We start from the raw sequence: 16,403 nt of genomic DNA on the forward strand, positions 1-16,403 counted from the left end.
GTGGGCAATATATGCAGACAAAATGACCCAGACTTCCTCAAATTTGACAAAAACCATCAGCTAACAGATCCTAGGAAGAACAACAAACCCTAAGAAGAATAAACACAGAGAAAACCACACCAAGGCACATCATAACCAAATTGCTGAAAACCAGTGATAAAGAAGAAAATCTTAAAAGCAACCAGAGAAAAAAGTACACGTCATATACAGAGAAATAAGGACAGACAGTGGACTTGTTGTCAGAAACTATGCAAGCCAAAAAATAAGACAATGGAACAACATGTTTAAAGTACTGAAAGGGAAAAAAATGTCAACTCAGATATCCATACCCAATGACAATATCTTTCAAAATTAAGGCAAAACAAGTTTATTCAAATTTTAAAATGCTGTGAGAATTCATCACCAGCCAACCATCACTAGTATAAGCGTTAAAGGAAATTCTTCAGGCAAAAGAAAAACAACACCAGATGGAAATCTGGAACTAAAAAAAGGAAGAGAGTACCTGAAACGGTAAATATTAGGATAAAATAAAAGCTATTGTCTCCTTTTTTATTTATTTTTTTGCTGAGGAAGATTGTCCCTGAGCTAACATCTGTGCCAGTCTTCCTCTATTTTGTATGTGGGTCGCCGTTTCAGCATGGCCACTGACAAGCAGTGTAGGTCCACGCCTAGGAACCCAACCTGGACCACCCAAGCAGAGCATGCCAAATTTAACCACTAGGCCACAGGGCCGGCCCCTATTTTCTCCTTTTTAAAATCCTTTTAAAAAATAACCACTTAGGGGCTGGCCCCGTGGCCGAGTGGTTAAGTTCGCGCACTCCACTGCAGGTGGCCCAGTGTTTCGTTGGTTCGAATCCTGGGCGCGGACATGGCACTGCTCATCAAACCACGCTGAGGCAGCGTCCCACATGACACACTAGAAGGACCCACAACAAAGAATATACAACTATGTACCGGGGGGCTTTGGGGAGAAAAAGGAAAAAATAAAATCTTTAAAAAAAAAAGAAATAACCACTTAAACTAAAAATAACAATGTATTACAGAGTTCACAACATACATAGAAGTAAAATGTGCGACAAAATAACACAAAGGATGTGGTGGGTGGAAAATGAAAAAATACTGGTGTAAGCTTCCTACATTATAAGAGAAGTGATACTGAAAAATAAAGTTACCTTGTAAACCCGAGTACAACCACCACCAACATAAAACAGAATAATACCTAATTAGCAAACAGAAGGTGATGCTATCCCTTTTTACAGATGAGGAAGCTAAAGTTCACCTTCACAGGATTGCTATAAGGATGCAACGAAATAATATATGTAAAAACAGAACCTAACACAACAGGAACTCAAATGCTAGCTCCTTCCTTGGGTATAGACCTGCTGTTTGACTCATAAAATCTAAATATACCCCATCTAATGGTTACTATTTTGTTTTGTCTTTCAAAACAATAACAAATCATATTAAAAATATCTGAGTATCACCTAATTATCTATTGACATATCTGCTTCTCTATAGTTTCTGCCCTTTTACTTTTTCCTGAATCAACCACACTCCTGCATTCAAAATATACATTTTGTCTGCACCTCTACAGGGTTTCTCAACCTCAGCATTATTGACATTTTGGGTCAGATACTTAAGTCTTGGTTGTAGGGGCGGTCCTGTGCATTGCTGGACATTCAGCAGCATCCCCAGCCTCTACCCAGTAGATGCTAGTAGCACCAAAAATGTCTCGAAACGTTGCCAAATATCCCCAGGGTGGGGGGTCCAAATTGCCATTGCTCTATTTTAAGACTTGAGACTAAAGTGCCTACCTAACAGTTAAATTTATACAAATCAAGGCCCTGTGATGGACTGTAAGTACTAACGACATTCAACTCATACTCACCAAGTGTCGCAGTAACAGTGAAAAGTCCCTGCTCTCACAGAGCTCCCATTCTAGGGCCATGCCTTCCCCAAGGGCCTCGCCCATAACGACAACCACGTATTTATTAAATTGAATACACTGTAAGGTGAAGGGAAACTTCATCAAGGACATGAATTTCAGACGAGCATTTCGCAGGAAGAGCGATTTAAATAGAAAATAGTTGCGGCCACCTACCTAAGGACTTTCTGAAACGTTAATTCAGGGGTATTTGTTCTGCCACCTTTGTTTTCTCAAGCATTCAGGGAGAAAAACCACTGGTCTCCCTACTGCATTCCGGGTTGGTATTTTCTTCTTCTAAACTATGTTTGAACCTTGCCAGTCATTGATATGTCAAAGAATATGAGCCTAACTGACAAAGTACACACAATGCAGTGTGAGCTGCTAGGACTCCAAAACTCCCCGTATACCAACAATAAACATAACTTTAAAAAAAATAACCTAAAATCTTGAGGCTGTGCTTTCGATGGGAATATGCTGCCTAGAAGTTGAACTATTCTTAATCCTCTACATAACCCCCATCTACAAGATTATTTTTAACCAAAAATATGTTCAGAATGTTAACCCAGGAACACGTTTCTCTTTATCAGTGACATTTGCAACTCCATGACTTTAAGAGCATATTGCTGAAAAGGCATCTAAGCAGCTCTTGCAAATAGTAACAAGGCTCTACCCTAAGCTGCCAGTAACAGGAATGAATGAATGGATCTGCTTTGCAGATGGTCCATAGGAGGCATCCTGTAAGCCTGTGCAGAACCTATTAACTAACAGGATATATAAGGGAGGAAAAAAAAAGTGTGAAAGATAATTTTAAGGTTTCAAGCTTGGGGAGTTGGAAGAAATGTGGCGCTTTTGCCAGTTATAGGGTAACTGGAAGATAACGTTTTATGTCAATATAATATCCAAAAGGCACCAAAAAAAATACACATTTAGTTGAGGTGGTCAGAGCTATAGATGCTGCTCTAGGAATCAAGTGCATATACAGAGCTTGAAAGCTGATCCATGATGGTGTTAAACAAAGAACCACAAACAAATAGCAGGCTGAAGAGCAGGCGAGGTAGAGCTTTAGAAGAATTTGGTGCCACTGAAGTCAAGACACAGTTTTAAGTATGGAGTGGTCAGCACTAGAATTCTAAACTCCTCAGAGCAGGGATGACATTTTCATCTCTAAAGGCTGTAGGTGTCTGTATCACAGTAACTGCACACAGGATTCACTCAGTAACAATAAGACTACATCCTGACATTGTGCCAGTCAGGCACTGCTTACTTGCTGTTAAGCAGAACTCACATTTCTCACAACAGAAGTTGCTGTTATACCTATTTTACATGTAAGGAAACTGACGCACAAAACGTTTACATAATTTGCCCTAACTCACACACCTAGGAGAATCTGTTCTGAAAAAGACTGTTGCTGAGGGCAAGTTTAATGTAGTGCTAGGGGAAAAACTCAAACTGCAGGATGTTAAAGTACACCAGAGATACCCACCATTTCTTCCCTGTCCACACCACATTTTATTAGAGAACTTGCAGTACTCAGTCTAAAAAAAGTATAAACTCTGAGACATACCTAAGTCTCTTCCCCATCCATTTTCCCACTCCCGTCTTCCCCCACCCACAGTCAACTGGACTAAAGTAGATACCTGACCAATTGGATTATCTCTCCAGAAACTCAAAATTAAGATATGGAGATATTTGTTGAGGACCGTACTGCAAACCCAAGTGAGTCTGGTGTTCACACCAGAGCAAACCAAAGTTTCATGCAAACCAAAGTTATGGGGAAGCAGAAACCAAGAGCTTTAAAGAGAGAGGCAATTTGAAAGAAACTGGAACAGACATAACAGGGTACAGAGTAGCAGAGACTAAGACCATGTGCTCCCAGAGAAAAACTAAGAGTAACTGCCTGAAGATTCTCTGGTTCCCAGGATGCTGAGCTGGACTCCATGCAATGGACTTCAGAGGTAGTCCTCCAACTGTACAAAAAATGTCATTTTTAAGTCAGTCAGTTCAAACGGGTTTTTATTCCTTGCAACCAAATCACCCTCAAGCCATTAAAAGAGGTCAAAGAAAAAACACTGAGTAAGCAGCTACCATGTACTTCACAATAACTTTCTGAGGTATTTTAACTCTCATGTCAGGAATGAGGAAAAAGAGGCTCAGTGACATTAACAGATCTGCCTGATTCCAAAACCCAAACTCTTTTCACTATACCTCATTTTCCCTCAAGTAACACCCAATCTCTTCCAGCCCACTATGCCATTTATCTTACTTTATCCCATGAAACATTCTCAGATTAATCCAAAAATGTTTTCTCCTTTTATCCTGTCCAGTCTGTAATCTATACACTTCAAATGTCTTTAGTAGGTATTTAAAAATGAACTTTTATATATGAAGATAAGTAGCAGAATGAAGACATTTGAATCTGGTCTGGTTTTTCTGTTTTTTGGGTTTTTTCCCTGAGGAAGATTAGCCCTGAGCTAACATATGTTGCCAATCTTCCTCGTTTTTTGCCTGAGGAAGATTAGCCCCAGGCTAACATCTGTGCCAACCTACCTCTACTTTATATGTGGGTCACCATGACAGCATGGCTGACCAGTGGTGTAGGTCCGAGCCTGGCAGCCACACCTACGAACCCAGGCTGCAGAAGTGGAGCACACCAAACTTAACCACTAAGTCACAGGGCTGGCCCCTATTTGGTCTGTTTTTAAACTGATAAATTATTTTTCTTTCCTTTCCCTACTTTACCAGTTTATACACCCTTAACTAAAGCCCAGGCTAAGCTTAGATCTTTTCCTAGCCTGCCTCAACCCTCATTCCCTCCAAGCGGTTGATTTTATTATTAAAATGGAGATCACCTGACAGAAAAAGAACACATTCAGTTTACCTAAATAATTATCCTACCCAAAGTTACTTCAATTACTTCTCAAAAGTAAGACAAAACAACAAATATCTACATCCTAAAAGCCTGAAACCCCTGTCAAAAGGTTATAAAGACCAGCAAAAAAATACTATTTTTCTCTCTCTGAAAATCAATTTGCCAAGATGCAATGGGATGAAATTCTTAAAATCTAGACTGGTCCCTTTTGCCCATTCTCAAAAAGACATTTCTTATGTTTTTCACATTTTCCCCAAGTACAGACAGAACTCTACTGCCTATTTATAACTGGAAATTTCCCTAAAAATGACCTATAATGTATCATCTGATTTGATTTCCTTTTCCAGACAGTAAGTTCCTGAACTTAAAAAAAAGAAAAAAACATTAAACGTGCAATCCTTCTTCCAACCTCTTAAAGGCAAAGGAAGACTTCAGCTTCTAGACTTATCCCAGAAATTGAGAAGCTAGGGAATTTCTCATTGTGGTTCAGCATAAGGCCCATATCCTCAACAACTAGGATATATCACAGCCTGGGCCCTTATCAATAGTGCAGTTCCAGTTCAGCTTGAGAACCCATTTGTTCTGATTGCCTTATATTCTCTGATCTCTCATAAACTGCTCTGTTACTCACAGCTACAAACAGTGAAATTCACTGTCAACCCCTGGGTCAGTTATGCCAGACGGAACATACAAGGATAACCAGAGTACTACTTGAATAGCACTACTTGTACAAATACAACTTGACTGTGTATTTAAAAAGATTCATTGAAATGCATTAACACACTAATCTTGCCAGCAACTCTGCTGGCATTTACCCTAAAATCATAAACAAACATTAAAATTATCTTTGCAGGACTGAGTACCCTATATTTTCTGAGTACTCTGAATTTTCCGGATATTTCCAGAAGTATCAAAATCAGTATCAATCAATATTATATCCCTAACAAGTCGGGAAGAAGCTAAGGAAAGCTTACATGTTTTGCAAGGGACTGAATAATTACAAAGCTGAAAAGAGAACCGGAATTTTTAACGCTGGTTTGCAGGAAGGCCATTAGATGTGTGTCTCAGCAATACTGCTCACGCTGAAATCTCCTTAACATCTTAACCTAACCACTTCCAGTTTAATAAGGTTTTACAGATGAAAAGCAGAAGAAAAGAACTGTCACCGAGTCATACCACCGTGATGGTTTAGATTCTACTGCCATTGTCATTCTGCCAACGTTTTAAATATTTTGGTCTTCCCTACATATTTTTGTATAAAGCAGCTTAGGTGCATGGAATAATAGAAGTGGTATACCCAATCAATTCGGAATGTGGATGGCCAGTATTTAAGCTATTAACAGCCTTGGGGAAAATCTGACAGCAAATCCAAATATCATTACTCCGAGGAGCTGCTTGACGCCTTCCGTTTCTGTCACAAGATTTGGGCTGCGCCTGGTTCCAGGGCTCAGGGGTTCTGTCAGTGAAGGATGCTTTTCGGGGACAAAGTGCAACGCCCTCCTCCTCCTGCATATGCTCCTGTGCGCGCAGCACGAACACAAACTAAGCACACGCACCACCACTCACCGAGGGGAGCTGGCTCTGAAGACCACTCTGGGGATGGAAACTGAGCTTGTCATTCAAAGGGGCTGCAGCCCCACCGCTTCGGACCCCAGGAAGACCCATCTCCAGCCCGAGGACACTCCCCTCCCCCAGGCCCAGTGCCTTGGGCTTCTTCCCTCCGCCCGGCTCCGCCTGCCCTCCTCCCACCGCCGTGCGAAGGCGCAGCATTGAGCAGCCCCGAAGTCAGAGCAGGGACTGCGGGCACGCGGAGGGGCAAGGGCACCCGAGCTGGGCCGCCCCATCCATCGCGGCCCCACGCCCCGCCGCCACCCCAGCCAACGCGCTGCTTACGCCGCGGGCCGATCCGCGTCCGGCTCACCTGGGGGCCGCAGCCTCCGCGACTCACAGGCACCTAACCGGCCCGCAACGACCAGCCGCGCGAGCTGCAGAGCAGGCGGGCGCCCCCTCCAGCACCGGCCCCCAGCCCTCCCCCCTCCCCGCCCCGCGGCCCGCCCCCGCCCTGCCCACCCCCGGCTTCCGCCGCCGCAGCTCCAGCCCGCTACACCACCTAGTCCCTACGCCTCCCACTCACTCTCGCGAGAGGAGAGCGCGCCTCTCGCGAGAAGAACTCTGTAACCAAGCCCGCGCAAAAGTGGGTGGGCTTTTTAAAAAGGAAAGAAGGAACAGGAAAAACGTTCCCACGTGCTCCGGGGCTGCTAGCGGATCGGCTCTGTGCGTCACGTGACGTCGAGGCAGCCTCTCCATTGGCCAGAATCCGCTCAGCCGTGGGAACTTTAAACTCGAGGCTGACCTACGAACCTGCGGCGGACGTCTTGCGCGCTTCCTGGTCCGTTACCTTGGAAACAGTTTAACCCTTTCTTTTGGCAAAATACCTAAGCCATGGCTCGCTCTGCAGGTTTGGTTTTAAGCCCTGCCTCTTTTCCTTCGACGCGTTGGTCTTACCGCCTGGGGTCAGCTGGGTTCCTTCTTCGCCACAGGCTAGCTTTGCTGTCTTCTGATTCCCGGGGCCCTTCCCAAAGTGGCAGCCCCACCAGATCTGACGGCCCAAGTAAGGCTCATCCTTTCGGGATGGCTCCGCCCCTTCTCACCAACATCTCTAGGGAGGACCACTCACGGCGCACCAGGCCAGCAACCCTATCCAAACCTCAATATTTAGCATCGAGGGATCTCAGGGCCCTAGTGCTCACCCTTACGTCTCTACGCGGAATCGGCATCGGAAGTACAGCGTTGGTCACGGAGAAACCAAGCCCTAGATGAAAAGCTAACATATGATTATCTCCAGTTAGAATAGGAAGGGCTAGTACAGTCAAGTTGCACAGTCTCCTCAAGGACGTCTATTTCTCAAGGGTGAAATACCTGATACATGACAAAGACATTTTTCAGCATATCCTCCTGAGTTCTGTCCTGTTTGGGAGAGAGGGGTAGGCAAGAAAGGGTGCGTTCATATGTTCTTCATTCAGTAAATTTTTGTTAAGCTCCTACACATGTTAGGCACTACTCAAAGCTGTCGATTGAGCAGCGATGAAGACAAATCTAGGTGCTAGAGCGCTTATGGGGGAAGAGGAGAGAGAGAGAGGAAAGAAAACATCTGTTAGTGTTAAGCTGTATGCAAAGAAAATACAGCAAATGATGTGATGGTGATCGTGATTGGGTGGCTACTTGAGGGGCGGCCCTTTCGAGGAGGAGACGTTTAAGCAGTGTTTTGCATAACGGTCATGCAAAACACAGAGGAAAGAGCATTCCAGGCAAAGGAAACAGCTAATTCAAAGGCCCTAAATTAGGTTTGAGGGGGAAAATACAAGAAAGTAAGACGAAATAAGCTTGGAGAACTAAACAAACATGGGCCAGATCCTGTAGGGCTTTGTAAGCCAAGAAAGGAATTGGGACTTTATTCTAAGTGCAGTGGAAAGCGTTGGAGAGCTTTTTAAATAGGGGAGAGACAGCTATGGTTCCCTTTTTCTTTTCTGTAAAGCTTTCCCCCCCGCAGAGAATAGATCTTAAGGAGGCTACGGAGGAAGCTGGGACATTAGAAGACTTGTAGTCCACGAGGGAAACAATCCTGAAAGACTTAATTTCCGACTACCTTGACGTTCCTCTTCTAAAATCCATTAGGTCATAGCCCTGGTGCTGTTTTGGGCCCTTTGTTAAAAATATCTAGATACATCTTCAGTTATTGCTATTTAATTACAATAGGAGAAATAAATGAGAATTTTTTTGTTACTTGAAAAAATAAATGGCCCAAAAGGAACGTCCCCTTTGATTTTTCTTCCCCTCCATTTACACCTCACAGATAACCACCTCTTCTGTCTATGCTTAAAGTCAGTGCTAAGAAAAAGCAACATAAAGTGATGTTCAATGCGGATATTTATTCCTAACGATAAGATTTGAAAAGATAGAAGTTGAAGGCTGGAAAATGAAGGTGTTTCCCTAAAAGAAACAGAAATCAGGAGACTTGAGTTCCAACTTGAAGAACTCTCATTAACTGGTGACACAACCAAATCAAGGTACCTTATCATCCTGGAGTCTCAGCTTCCTCATACAGAAAACAAGGCAATTTAACCAGCTTACAGGCAGAGCGGTTAAGCCTGAGTTACACTTTGTCATGCACACACCAGTAAGAGGGAAGCTGGATAGGGAAATGAAGTGAATTTTTATAAAAACCTAACAGAGTCAGCAGCACAAGCGAAATGAAATTGGACACTCGTGCGCGCGCACACACACGCACACACACATACCAGTTGAGGAACTATGAAACTGATTAATACAGATACCAGGAATGCTTCCGTCAGAAATCTTGGCCTTCTCAGAGTGTGAAAATGGAAGCATTGCCACCTGCTCAACCTCATATTCCCTTTCTCTGTAGCTATTTTGAACCTACCTAGTATTTAATAAATAATGTTTCACATTTTCCTCAAGATTTAAGAAATAGAAAGTAAATGTTTTAGAAGAGCTGAGGCAATATCTTAAAGTTAAGCTGATGCCTTAATTTTAATGAAAATAAGATTCCAAGAAACATTATAGGGTTACTTTTTAAAAGGAAAAATACTAAGAAGAGAAAAGGTATTATTTTAACAAATTAAGACCATTCTTAAAATGCTGAAAGAATTGAATACTCTCTTGAGTGTCTTTTGCAGTTCTCATAATGATTAACTGAAACAGCTGCTAGGTACTGCTAATTTAGGTGAACAATGAGCTCAACTCTACCATTCTAACATGTATGAATAGAGCCGTAAATCCTCCCAACTCACTCTAGCAAGACAGTTATTGTCTCTTTTGCTAGCTACAATTATTTGGACTACAACGAACATAAAGTGAGAAGAAATTTAGGCTTTTCATTTCTATAGATGTCCCTAGTTTCTGGATTCTTTTAAAAATTATTTTCTTTTTTAACAACTTTATTGAGATCTAATCCACATACCATACAATTCATTCAAGTGTACAATTCAGTGTTTCTTGGTATATTCCCATAGTTGTGCAATCATCACCAAAAGCTAATTTTACAACAATTTTGCCCCCAAAAAAGAAACCCTATACCCATTAGGAGTCAATTCCTCACCTAATCCCCAACCCTAAGCAATCACTAATCTGCTTTATGTCTCTCTAAATTTGCGTATTCATGACATCTCATGTAAATGTAATTATGTAATATGTGGTCGTTTGTGTCTCACTCCATTCACTTAGCATAATGTTTTCAAAGATCATCCACGTTGTAGCATGAATCAGTACTTCATTTCTTTTTATTGCTAAATAGTGATTCCATTGTATGGATTTAGCACATTTTATTTATCAGTTTATCAGTTAATAGACATTTGGGTTGTTTTTACTTTTTGGCTATTATGAATAATGCTGCTTTGAACATTTGTATACAAGTTTTGTGTGGATGTTGCTTATTCTTTTTCAATACTTTAAAAAGTAAAATGTATCCAGTTTACAAAGTCCCTATTTCTTTTCCTAGCACAGTTACTTTGCTCCTCGCTTTGTGTTTTTTGCCTGCTGATGAAGTATGTGCTCTGTCCCTACAGGGTTGGCATTTGTGTTCGGCCAGTTCACATCTGCCCGTGGCAGTCCCCTGCTTAACACCCTTCAGTGGCTCCTTGTGATCCTCCCCATGATCTACCTAACTTTCCCCTCTGCTCTCGTATCATTCTCCCTCTCAGAAGTCCTTCTTTCAGTTCCTCAAAATAGGACCAGATCCTTCCTGATTCCTTCAGTATCGAATGTTGTTTCTCTGTCCATCCCCCTTAGCCCCTGAGTGCCCGTGAATGCTTCAGCATTCAGCTCTACTCTCATTTCTTCAAGAACTCTTGTCCTAACTCCCCAGACTAAGTAAACTCTTCTTTATCTAGGACTGTAATTTTCTTCAATCCATTGGTCAACTTATAATGATTCTTATAGGAATGATTATTTGGTTAATGTCTGTCTTTCTCCTCTACTAGACTGTAGGTATTCATGAGCAGGAGCCACATCTGTTTTTACTTACACATTCCTGGCATATAGTCAGTGTTATTAGTTATTCAATAACTATAGAAAGGAAGGAAGGGAAGGAGGGAGAGAGAGAGAGGGAGAGAGAGAAAGAGACAGACACACAGAAAGAAAGATGCAGACAGAAAGATGGAAGGAAGGAAAGAGGGAAGGAAGAAAGAAAGGAAAGAAGGGAAAAAAGAGAGGGAAAGAAGGGAGGGAAAGAGGAAAGGAGGATGGAGCCACTGCTGCCCAGGTGTCACGTAAGCAAGACAAAACCTAGGTAACTTCGTGTCCCTGTATATGCTTCACTACACCAGAAATGCAGTATCTCCAGTCAGCCAATCCCCAAAGGCCTATGCTTATTTCCTTGTTCCTTCTCACCCCAAACAGGGTTGACTGTGTGGCCCCAGTCAATCAGATATTTCATTTTTGTCTTCCTTGCTTTTTATTCTTTATCCTATAAAAGCTTCCTGCCTTATGGTCCCTTTTGCAGTTCTCTAAATGGAGACTGTCTGCTTCATGAAATGTTAAAGTTTATTTGTATCACCTAAATTGTTTTCTTTAATCATTTTTTTAACACTAGGAATCTTCAGGAAAGTCTTGATAAATGTTATAAGCCCAATCTATGCTGTGGTATGGGGAATTACTGGAAAGGCCTATCCCATGCTTGGGATGGTGTAGCAGGGGCCACAAGTGGGCACAGGGGACACCTACAGAAGGGAGGTGTAGAGAGGGGAAGGCCAGTGGTGTACAAAGGAGGCAAGACAGCAGTGTGACAAGTCAGAGGACACAGGCTATGTCTAAGTGCATCTAAGACTGTGCCTAGGAAAGCCTCAAGTGTCTCCAGGGAACATTTTAATGGGTTAATTTCTAGCAATCAAGCTGGTGGTGTCGCCTCCAATGTAATTTTGCTCTTTAATGGAAATGTTACTTCCATTTGTTCACGTAATCTAATAGAGCCAAGACATTTGGGTTATATGCACATGAAAGAATTGTGACCCAGCAAGGTTGAATGATTTGTTCTAGATCACATGGGGCACCAAACGTCATAGTTCAGACTAAAATTTGCTGCTTCAGTCTAGTTCTGAGTTTCAGTGAAAGTAAGCACACTCCACAAAGCTAGCCTCTCAGCTTAAGCCTCTCAATGACCTTTTGACTACAAAGGCAGGCATCATCTTTCCCCAGGAACTCTGGAGCTTTACACCAGCAACCTCTGACGGCCAGAAGCAGATTCCATGTCGCTTCCTGTTTGAAAACTTGAGTCTCCCTCTGGCCCACTTGCTGAATTCCTGTTTCCTGCCTGAGTGATGGCCCCAGCTGGCAGCTCACTTGTAAAAGAGAGATGGCAAGTCCTTCTTTTCCACATTGCTCAGTTTGGGGATTTTGTTTTTTTATGATAATAAATTAACACACACTCATTATGTAAAACACGGAAAAATATAGGAAAAGATAATGGAGAAGACCACCTTTTTTGGTGGTTGCTTTGCATGCGTTATTTAATTTAACAACGCTTAATAAAACAATGTAAAACATTCTGAAAGTGGAAAAAAGTGGAAATTATAATTTTACCAGGCATTTAAACAGGTAAAAAGGCTTTTTAATTTTAAAAGATAAAGTATCTCATTCATGCCTTTATTTTATTTTTATTTTTATTTTTTTAAAGATTTTATTTTTTCCTTTTTCTCCCCAAAGCCCCCCGGTACATAGTTGTACATTCTTCGTTGTGGGTCCTTCTAGTTGTGGCATGTGGGACGCTGCCTCAGCGTGGCTCAATGAGAAGTGCCATGTCCGCGCCCAGGATTCGAACCAACCAAACACTGGGCCGCCAGCAGCAGAGCGCGTGAACTTAACCACTCAGCCACGGGGCCAGCCCCTCATGCCTTTATTTTAAAAGCATGTATATTACACCACAGTCTGTTATATAGTTTATAACTTATATGCTTACCTCTTTTGTACTGAATCTCTTGAAGGACAGGAACACATCTTAACCATTCTTATAATACCTAGTGATGTTTTCATATATATATAGTAGCTGTTCATTGAATGTTCAATGACTTCTAAAATAATGACCATAATAGTAAATAGTAGAGATGATAATTCAGAAGTGCCACTCCAAATTAAAGACCTCTTGATTAACAAAATAAATTTGAGTGCTATTATATGTCATACCCAAATATAATGATTCTTCTGATTTAAATCATAGTCACAGCTAAATTCCTGACTTAACTTCCAATATGTCAAATACAAATGTACCATCTTTTAAGAAAACGTAATATATAATTGTCTGAAATTCAAAAGCAAATAATCATGCCTAAATGCAATTACTTCATAAGAGAGTTTTAAAAATATCATTGCCCTGCTGATTTTAAATGGTTGGTATGGAGTTAATTATAAAATAGAAGCACAGTTTTATAGAAAGCTTGTGTTACAGACATTTCTAATTCAAAAAAGCACAAATGTAATCAAGCATTTCAAAAGCATTTAGTATAAGTAAATGGAAATCTTTCAAAAAAATTTATACACAACTTTTTAAAAATGTCTTTTGCAAAGGGTGAAGTAGACTTCCTGTTTGTGTGAGCCACAGCATACATGCTTACTACTTTAAAAAAGAAATTAGATAACTTCCCCTGGATTAGATATCTAAAGGACAAGAGAAGTCCTTTGAGTATTGTCATAACCTTACGACAAGATAAAACAGATCCCAGAACAATTGTTCCTGGGTCTATCATTCTTTACTGCTTGGCTGCTTTGCTGTTCAAATGAAATATTAATTTAACATGCAGATAAGAGCATTCTTATTCATTAGTTAATTCACATGAAATTCAGCAGAAATATCCTATGTGATTAGATCTTTAAAAGTAGGTAATACACATGCATCCAAAACATGAATAGTGCATGCCGACTTCTGGCCCAGAAAGCATTAAACATTGTGGTAAAAATCTAGGCTGAAATGTAGCAGAACTTTTAAGATACTCTGAACGCTTCCTAGGCTTTAGGAAATCCCTGTTCTATTCAGGGTTTCAAGCCATTAAACTACACTAAAGATGTCTAGTCTAGCCCCATGCTAGTTTTGATCCGTATTTGTTTTGGATTCCTTGGGGTCATCCTTGAACAGATTTGCTCCCCTTCCCCACAATGGAACTTGTGAAATCAGCCAACCTTCTGAAGGACAGACTAGGATTCCTCATGGCCAATCCTCGTGAACTCCAAAGCAGCTCACCATCTCTGGTTTGTTGGTTTACTGGCCTACATCACTTCATGGTTAGCACCATCTCCTTCCTCTGAAGGACACGGCTACCAAAATACAGCAAATGCAACCTTAGGCTACGTGAATGCTCATATGATGCTCAGAACAAAAGAGGTGGTGGCCCTACTCTACTCTAAGCTAGTCAGTCCGCACCTGCATTAACCAAGTGAGATATGGCCAGACGTAAGGGGACTAGGAAATACATCATACGTAAAATTTCACCTGTCAGCATTTCACCTGGAGAAGGAAACCCATAGGGATATAATAAACTGAACTTGAAAGGCTATCATACAAGAAATGTCTTAGACATTCCTGTTCTTCCAGAGGGAAGGGAGTGGATTTGGGTTCAAATATAACGGGGAAAATAATTAGCAATGTCTTAAAATGGAATGGGTTATCTTTATAAACAGTGGTTGTCAAATATTTTGACATCTATGCATTTGGTTTTTGTTTTTGTTTTTTTTTTTTTTTAGTGAGGAAGATTGACCCTGAGCTACCATCTATGCCAGTCTTCCTCTGTTTTGTATATGGGACACCACCACAGCATGGCTTGATGAGCAGTGTGTAGGTCTGTACCCAGGACCTGAACCTATGAACCCTGGGCTGCTGAAGCAGAGTGCACAAACTTAACCACTACGCCACTGGGCAGGCCCCTGCAATTTATTTTTAAAATACCCTTTTTAGAGCCCAAATTTATAAGATCCTAATCTCTTACTTTGTCATCTTCTGCTCTTATCTATAAATCAATTTAAAAATTCTTCCTTTTTAAAGTATGCCCTTATCTCACATTTGATTATACAGGTTGCTATCCTTATCAGTTGCTGTAATAAGATTCTCTCACAGATCTTGTTATCTGGAAACAGCATGCCTCTAGACAGGGTATAATGAGTGTAACAAGATTCCTACAGAGTTCCTGTTTAACAGTGTAATGGCTTATAATTTTCTCTCTTTTACAGATGGTCAGTAGCTATTCTGAAATTGCCATATAACTCCTGATGAAATAAGTTGTGCAGCAAAATAAAGTCTGATAAAATACCATCCTAATTTTTGTGTGTGGATTGAAGAAATGACATTATTTTACAGGAAAGAGAAGTCAACACTTTACAAGGTACCGCCTGGACTTCAGTGTCACACTATGTGCTCTTCAAACTTTAATATTAGTCTGCATTTTTGGTAACTTTTTTATAATTATCATGAACATTTCTTGCTCACTTTAGTCTTCAGGTAATTCTAAAAATTCTCAACTAGGTTCCAGGAGGAACTAAAATCCTCAATGGTAGTCCAGTGGAATGTACATTATCCTATCCAATTCCTGCTCATTATCACCTCTCCACACCAGCCTCCAATGAAGTACCTGCATTTCTGCCTGTTCTCTACCTATAAGATCAAGGCTGCTTTCTGCTACAGCATCTCCTCATTAAAACAAGACTAGACGGAGTGCAGCCACTATGGAAAACAATATGGAGATTTCTCAAAAGGTTAAAAATAGAAATACCCTATGATATGACCCAGCCATCCCACTACTGGGTATTTATCCTAAGAACCTGAAATCAGCAATCCCAAGAGTCCCATGCACCCCTATGTTCATCGCAGCATTATTCACAATAGCCAAGACATGGAACCAACCTAAATGCCCAGAAACTGATGATTGGATAAAGAAGATATGGTATATATACACAATGGAATACTACTCAGCCATAAAAAATGACAAAATTGTTCCATTCGCATCAACATGGATGGACCTTGAGGGTATTATGTTAAGTGAAATAAGCCAGACAGAGAAAGACGAACTCTATACGACTCCACCTATAGGTGGAAGTTAACATATAGACAAGGAGAACTGATTGGTGGTTACCAGGGAAAAGGGGGGGTGGGGGAGGGCACAAAGGGTGAAGTGATGTACCCACAACATGACTAACAATAATGTACAACTGAAATCTCACAAGGTTGTAATCTATCATAATCTTAATAAAAAAAAAAAAAAACAAGACTGGATGGGGGCTGGCCCCATGGCGGAGTGGTTAAGTTCATGTGCTCTGCTGCAGGTGGCCCACTGTTTCGTTGGTTCGAATCCTGGGCGCAGACATGGCACTGCTCATCAAACCACGCTGAGGCAGCGTCCCACATGCCACAACTAGAGGGACCCACAACGAAGAATATACAACTATATACTGGGGAGCTTTGGGGAGAAAAAGGAAAAAAATTAAATCTTTAAAAAAAAAAAAAAAGACTGGACGATGCCATTTTAGGAACAGACAGCTCTTTCCGGGGAAATAACACTTGATTCTTAGATACCATACAGAATCTGTAGACCAGTCCTTTCTGCCAGAGAT

At 41.2% G+C, this 16,403-nt stretch overlaps 1 protein-coding gene across 6 annotated transcripts in view; it reads right to left on the bottom strand.

The window, feature by feature from the left end:
• Window positions 1-16,403, bottom strand: part of AKAP11 (A-kinase anchoring protein 11) — a 79,437-nt gene that overhangs the window by 41,563 nt on the left and 21,471 nt on the right. For 2 of the 6 annotated variants that reach the window (XM_023621334.2, XM_023621332.2), the window contains exon 1: window positions 6,718-6,947. The gene's annotated coding sequence lies outside the window, so the exon portion shown is untranslated. 6 annotated transcript variants of the gene reach the window in all.

The sequence above is a fragment of the Equus caballus genome, chromosome 17, assembly GCF_041296265.1.
Source record: "Equus caballus isolate H_3958 breed thoroughbred chromosome 17, TB-T2T, whole genome shotgun sequence".
Lineage (NCBI taxonomy): Eukaryota > Metazoa > Chordata > Mammalia > Perissodactyla > Equidae > Equus > Equus caballus.